The 8,095-nt window shown below is 42.6% G+C and overlaps 1 pseudogene; it reads left to right on the plus strand.

The window, feature by feature from the left end:
- Window positions 1-508: 508 nt before the first annotated feature.
- On the plus strand, window positions 509-7,007 carry LOC139259410 (secreted phosphoprotein 24-like; annotated as a pseudogene).
- The last annotated feature ends 1,088 nt before the right edge of the window (window positions 7,008-8,095 follow it).

Below are 8,095 nucleotides of genomic sequence, written 5' to 3' on the forward strand. Positions count from 1 at the left end.
GTCTCGGATCTCATCCCGCTACGAATTCTGGCCGCTCCTTCGCCACGCCCTCACCACTCCTGCTGTACCTGTCTGCACTGCAGTCAGCTGTCGCCCTTCTGCAGCAGCACACACTGCTCCCTGAAGTCACACGCTGCTGCAAGCTGCCCCGGCCTGCTGATGGTCTTGCAGGCCAATAAACAGATGAATCCACAAGTTAACTCCATTCGCTGAGTGTGATTTTGAACAGGTTACAGAAGACCATTTCCTCTTCTCTGTCAATTCATTATTTCACGGAACAAAATCTGATCTCACACTTTTGGCACAATGACGATATTTGGAGGAAGCTCTGCCCATATTCGAGCCGACTTGTCAGCAGATTTCCGTGCCCAGGATCACCACACTGAGCAAATATGAGTCAGTGTCTGAATGTGGTGGTGGTACTGTATATAAAGACTGAACGCTGCAAGGGAAAGGCAGAGCAAGAGAGAGAAGCAGCTCCTTTACTCTTAGAAACCAGCCAGCTGATCACACAAGGGGCAGAATGAACTCCTTTCTCCTCACCATTGCTGCAGTGCAGATCCTCCACTGCTCAGGTACGTACTGGAGAGAGCGACTCCTCACAAAGCAACGACTTATTGGCAATGAGCTTCAGTCAGCGATAGTTTACCAATGTTTCAAAGAATTCACTGAAGAATGCTGGAGTGTTTTGTACAACTTTCCTTTTCTCTCTACAGGAATACCAAGCCCTAAGGATGCTCTGAGAGAGTCAGTTATAAAGCTGAATGAAATCACCGAGACCACCAATCTCTGTGGTATAACCAGGAGAAGAGTGAAGGATGTAAGTGTGTCCTGGTCAAAGTGTGTTTCACTGTCTAGAGTCCCTGTTGGTGATGATTCTGACTATCTCAGTGGAGGCATCTGTGGAAAATAAAGAGCTGTGTTGTTCTGAGTGTTATCTGACCAGAGTAAGAACACTGGATACGGTAACACACTAATCACCTGTTTCCCTTTCATTAGATTTATCGCACAGGCAAATTGTCGTACAACGTGGATTTAACATTCTCGGTGAAAGAAACCGTCTGCTCCAAGAATTCTGGACTGGAATTTGATGATCCCATCTGTCACTTCCGCCCCAGAAAGACCGCTGTGAGTCCTGAGTTATGTCATAGAAAAGATCACGTGTACTGAGTTATCATGGGTGACTTTAATCTACATATTGATTGGGCTAACCAAACTGGTAGCAATGCGGTGGAGGAGGATTTCCTGGAGTGTATTAGGGATGGTTTTCTAGACCAATATGTCGAGGAACCAACTAGGGAGCTGGCCATCCTAGACTGGGTGGTGTGTAATGAGAAGGGATTAATTAGCAATCTTGTTGTGCGAGGCCCCTTGGGGAAGAGTGACCATAATATGGTAGAATTCTTTATTAAGATGGAGAGTGACACAGTTAATTCAGAAACTAGGGTCCTGAACTTAAGGAAAGGCAACTTGGATGGTATGAGACGTAAATTGGCTAGAATAGACTGGCAAAGGATACTTAAAGGGTGGACGGTGGCTAAACAATGGCAAACATTTAAAGATCACATGGATGAACTTCAGCAATTGTACATCCCTGTCTGGAGTAAAAATAAAACGGGGAAGGTGGCTCAACCGTGGCTAACAAGGGAAATTAAGGATAGTGTTAAAACCAAGGAAGAGGCATATAAATTGGCTAGAAAAAGCAAAAAACCTGAGGACTGGGAGGAAGTTAGAATTCAACAGAGGAGGACTAAGGGTTTAATTAAGAGGGGGAAAATAGAGTACGAGAGGAAGTTTGCAGGGAACATAAAAACTGACTGCAAAAGCTTCTATAAATATGTGAAGCGAAAAAGATTAATGAAGACAAATGTAGGTCCCTTGCATTCAAATTCAGGTGAATTTATAATGGGGAACAAAGAAATGGCAGACCAATTGAACAAATACTTCGGTTCTGTCTTCACGTAGGAAGACACAAATAACCATCCGAATGTACTAGGGGACAGTGGGTCTAGTGACAAGGAAGAACTGAAGGATATCCTTATTAGGCAGGAAATTGTGTTCAGGAAATTGATGGGATTGAAGGCTGATAAATCCCAGGGGCCTGATAGTCTGCATCCCAGAGTACTTAAGGAAGTGGCCCTAGAAATAGTGGATGCATTGGTGATCATTTTCCAAAAGTCTATCGACTCTGGATCAGTTCCTATGGACTGGAGGGTAGCTAATGTAACACCAGTTTTTTAAAAAGGAGGGAGAGAGAAAACGTGTAATTATAGACTGGTTAGCCTGACATCAGTAGTGGGGAAAATGTTGGAATCAATCATTAAGGATGAACTAGCAGCGCATTTGGAAAGCAGTGACAGGATTGGACCAAGTCAGCATGGGTTTATGAAAGGGAAATCATGCTTGACGAATTTTCTGGAATTATTTGAGGATGTAACTCGCAGAGTGGACAAGGGAGAACCGGTGGATGTGGTGTATTTGGACTTTCAAAAGGCTTTTGACAAGGTCCCACACAAGAGATTGGTGTGCAAAATCAAAGCACATGGTATTGGGGGTAATGTACTAACATGGATAGAGAACTGGTTGGCAGACAGGAAGCAGAGAGTCGGAATAAACGGGTCCTTTTCAGAATGGCAGACAGTGACTCGTGGAGTACCGCAGGGCTCAGTGCTGGGACCCCAGCTATTTACAATATACATTAACGATTTAGATGAAGGAATTGAGTGTAATATCTCCAAGTTTGCACATGACACTTAACTGGGTGGCAGTGTGAGCTGTGAGGAGGACGCTAAGAGACTGCAGGGTGACTTGGACAGGTTAGGTGAGTGGGCAAATGCATGGCAGTTGCAGTATAATGTGGATAAATGTGAGGTTATCCATTTTGGGGGCAAAAACAAGAAGGCAGAATATTATCTGAATGGCAGCAGATTAGGAAAAGGGGAGGTGCAACGAGACCTGGGTGTCATGGTTCATCAGTCATTGAAAGATGGCATGCAGATACAGCAGGAGGTGAAGAAGGCAAATGATATGTTGGCCTTCATAGCTAGGGGATTTGTGTATAGGAGCAGGGAGGTCTTACTGCAGTTGTACAGGGCCTTGGTGAGGCCTCATCTGGAATATTGTGTTCAGTTTTGGTCTCCTAATCTGAGGAAGGATGCTCTTGCTATTGAGGGAGTGCAGCGAAGGTTCACCAGACTCTTTCCAGGGATGGATGGACTGTCATATGAGGAGAGACTGGATCAACTGGGCTTTTATTCACTGGAGTTTAGAAGGATGAGAGGGGATCTCATAGAAACATATAAGATTCTGAAGGGACTGGACAGGTTAGATGCGGGAAGACTGTTCCCGATGTTGGGGAGATCCAGAACCAGGGGACATAGTCTTGGGATAAGGGGTAGGCCATTTAGGACTGAGATGAGGAGAAACTTCTTCACTCATAGAGATGTTAACCTGTGGAATTCCCTGCCGCAGAGAGTTGTTGATGCCAGTTCATTGGATATATTCAAGAGGGAGTTAGGCCCTTACGGCTTAGGGAATCAAGGGGTATGGAGAGAAAGTAGGAAAGGGGTACTGAGGGAATAATCAGCCATGATCTTATTGAATGGCGGTGCAGGCTCGAATGGCCAAAAGGCCTATTCCTGCACCTATTTTCTATGTTTCTATGTTTCTCTGTTATATCATAGAAAGGTCCATGAGTACTGAGTTATATCATCAGGGGTATGATTCAGAAGTTTGCAGAAGATACTAAAATCGGCTGTGTGGTTGATAATGAAGAAGAAAGCTGCAGACTGTAGGAAGATATTAATCAACTGGTCAGGTGGGCAGAACAGTGGAAAATGGAATTTAATCCAGAGAAGTGTGAGGTAATGCATTTTGGGAGGGCGAACAAGGCAAGGGAATACACATTAAATGGTAGGACACTGAGAAGTGTAGAAGAACAAAGGGACCTTGGAGTGCATGTCCACAGATCCCTGAAGGTAGCAGGCCAGGTAGATAAGATGGTTAAGAAAGCATATGGGATATTTGCCTTTATTAGCCAAGGCATAAAATACAAGAGCAGGGGGGGTTATGCTTGAACTGTATAAAACACTGGTTAAGCCACAACTGGAGTACTGCATGCAGTTCTGGTCACCACATTAAAGGAAGGACGTGATTGTACTGGTGAGGGTACAGAGGAGATTTACAGGATGTTGCTCGGAGTGGAGAATCTTAGCTATGAGGACAGATTAAATAGGCTGGATTTGTTTTCATTGGAACAGCGGAAGCTGAGGGGAGACCTCATTGAGTTGTATAAAATTATGAGGGGCCTTGATATAGTGGATAGAAAGGGCCTATTTCTCTTAGCAGAGGGGTCAACAACCAGGGGGAATAAATTTAAAGTAATTGGTAGACAGTCTAGAGCGGTTTTGAGAGGAAATTTCTTCATGCAGAGGGACGTGGGGTTCTGGAACTCACTGCCTGAAAGGGTGATAGAGGCAGAAACCCTCACCACATTTAAAAAGTATTTTGAAGTGCACCTGAAGTGCCGTAACCTACAGGGCTACAGACCTAGAGCTGGAAAATGGGATTAGGCTGGATTGCCTCTTCTTGGCTGGCATGGACACGATGGGCCAAAATGGCCTCATACCATGCTGTAAACTTCTCTGATTCTGTGATTTTATAGAAAGGGCCATGAGTATTGAGTTATATCATAGAAAGGACCATGTGTACTGAGTTATATGATTGAAAGGGCCGTGTGTACTGAGTTATATCATAGAAAGGGCCGTAAGTACTGTTATGTCTGTAGCTCCACACTGTGGACGCATTGTCTTACTGCACCAGAGTGTTTAATAAATAAGTCAGGTCACCTGACAAGAAACAGCTTCCACAGAAAAGTTCTGGAAGGTCTGCCATCTTTCAAGCTTGTGTGCTGTGTGCTCTGTGGACCTATCACAAATGGCAATGACGAATTGTATAATCGGATAAAACAAAGCTGAAATTTTTGTTGGTGAAGGATTCAGCCAGCCGACAGAGAGACTTTGAGAGCATCTCTCTTTTGATTACAGCTACAAATTCGAGGTAAATTACGAGCACATTGTTTGAACTGCCAGAGTCAAAATGGCTACACCTATGGGAGTGATTGGGCATTTAGGAGAATATAAACATGACTGGGAAAGGTTCAAAGCGCATATGGATTGGCTAGAAATGTATTTCACTGCAAATAACATGCAGATCAGAACTGGGCAGTGCTGGAACAGAAAATAGCTATTTTCTTTACTGAAGCTGGGCCTGAGTTGTATGAAATCTGGATAAATGTGCTTGTGCCTGACTTGCCAAAGGACACAATGCTTAAGGAGATTTTAAACAAGTACTAAGTTATCTCATAGAAACTACCTGTGTCCATGCTGACCTTGTTGTCATTTATTTATTTAGGAAGATTTGTGTTTTATTTTGACAGGAAAAAGGTTTCTGCAAAAGCCGTGTGGAATATTTTGCTGGCGAGGTCATTGACATTGACGTGGAGTGTCGAGGTTTGAAGACGGTTGACAGCAACAGTGAATCATTCGAATCAAGAGAAAACAGTATTGAGGTAACCTCACAATTATACACATCAGGGCAATGGGCATCCTGGACTTTGGGTCAGGATTTTCTCCCCTGTCGGACTTTATGTTGTTGTTTTCGTATCTTCACTCTCTTCCCTTCGAGAACCGTGTGAAGTAGCAGAAAATAATTCAGAGCCGCACCTGACTATTTCACTAGCAGTAAATCTGTATGGAGATATTATCGCCTCTTACTGTTAGTAAAGAAAATAATTGCTCCTTATTTTTGGGGGGTTAACACAATAAAGTCTATTTTATTACTTTAATACTTTAACCATTGGTCCCACTGTACCAGTGCTGCATTCACTGTTGGTGCAGCATAGAATATACAGATGTTTGGCATGGTCTTCACCACCCAACACTGAGCCACTGCATGTCATCCTTGAAATTTAAAGAGTTAACATTTCCTATTTCTCATTTAAGATCATTTAGATCTTTCATTTTAGGATGACACTAAAACTAATTAGTTACAAAATATCACTTCTATCGTCACACTAAACATATAAATTTGAATATTTTAATACAGGTGAAAATCAGAAGAATCCCCCCTCATAGAGTCTACAAACGTAAGTATAAACCAGGAGTTTTTTCCAGATGATTATTAACAACAATAAACTGTTGACGCGTGGATTTAGCTGGACAGTATAGAATCTGTGTCAGTAATGTGCTTTTATTGAATTCAATGCCCACCCACAGACAGTGGAGGACGGGCTATGAATACTTGAATTTTGTTGAGTGTTCTCCAGCCCTAGTCAAAGAGTTTTGAGATGAACCAAAGTAGAGATGATTTTATTCTCCAGTGAAGATTACATCAGAATCGATAAATGTAATGGCTTATGGATAGTTGCCGACATTCTCACCATCTACCAGGCAACAATTGCTGATTCTCCTGAGAGGAGAGTACAATAGGGACTCAATGTTCAATAAACTCAGCCTTCATTAGTTTACCCATTAACTGCACAGCCCCACTTTACCAGCACTGCAGAACATAAAATGTTTGGTAAGGATTTCTCCACACCAACGCTGAGCCATTGAATCGCAACTCTGAAATGTCCAGAGTTAACGTTTCTTCATTTCTTTATATAATACCATTAAAATCTTTTGCTTACAGACATTTCTAAAATTTGAGAAATATGCAAAATGTCTCATTGATCCCCTGTACTAAACAGAAAAATATTAATATTTTAATATAGGTGTGAAGCAAGTCAAAAGATTGATTGCCTGAGTCTTCAAACGTAAGTGTAAACTGGGACATTGTGTCAGATAATTGCCTTCTTGATCATGATTATCAACATCAATAAAACATTGAACTCAGATTGCACTCAGTCCATCTGAAGATTACAATTCTGTTAATTCCGTTCACTACAGGAACACAATGATGATTCAAGCGACCAACACTAACCATGAATGAAACTTCTGAAAGGCCGAGCTTAGTGTGAACACAAGAAGACCTCATTCAGATTCGAAGATGTGATCAATTGTACTTTACTTGTTCATATCTAAGGGGGACCTGGCGTTCCTGAGTGTACATTTTACTGTAACTGGGAGATTCTATCGTGTATAAATGTTCTGTTCTTTGGTGTTTCTTGTTATTTTGTATTCTGTGGATTAAATTAAAAATATAATGAGAATATTTTCTGGTGTTCTTCGAAATGTTGTTTCTCACTTCACTGATCAGATGGGAATTCAGACAGACATAGCGCTCAAATCAGCCTGTCAGACACTTGTGACAAGTTTCCTCAGTCTACTGGTAGCTGCTGGTGAACTGGCACTTTTGTTGCTTTAAGACTGCTGTTGGGAGGTGGATGAGTGGCACTGTATCAAAACAGTTCATTTTATCAATGTGCAGCTTTCAATCCTTGGACTGTGTGGCACTCAATTCTTCCACAAACCACTTGGTGAAATGATTTATAAGAATGGAGTGCTGCACCTTGGATGGAAATAAATAGTAAATGTTGCAGAACTGTGTGTCATTGGAAATATTACTCCTGAAATTGGGAATAGTCTTGGGAAAGCCCACATCATAAGAGACCCCAAACTCCTAGTCAGAATAATAATGTGAAGGCTTATGCAGCAAACAGCATTTCTATAACAGCTGGCTATGGCATAAAGAAGTATTTCTGCCTTCGTCCTTTCAGCGCTCTACTGGCCCTTGAAATCCCAGCTGTTTTCTCTGGTGCTTCCCATGGTGTTCCTGCTGCGCTCCACTGGGATTTCCCTTCCTTGCAGTAGCAGCTGCCCTCTTGGTGGGTGCGATCTTGCCAAGTATCCGCTTTGCATCTGCCAGAATCCACATTCTGTAGCTGAGTCCAGAAATTGCAGTGTGAGCAACACCAGACCCACTGACGATACTGCCACATATGGCTAACAGGACATTAGCTGCTCTTGATGGGTTAATATCTGGTCGTTACAGAGTCATTCATGTCATCTTCACCAACAATATCTCCCATCACCACTCTGCCTGGGTATCCGTCAGTTTGTAGCCGCTCTTGGCTTGAGATAACTGGGCTGGGAGA

Source organism: Pristiophorus japonicus, chromosome 3, assembly GCF_044704955.1.
Source record: "Pristiophorus japonicus isolate sPriJap1 chromosome 3, sPriJap1.hap1, whole genome shotgun sequence".
Taxonomy (NCBI): Eukaryota; Metazoa; Chordata; class Chondrichthyes; family Pristiophoridae; genus Pristiophorus; species Pristiophorus japonicus.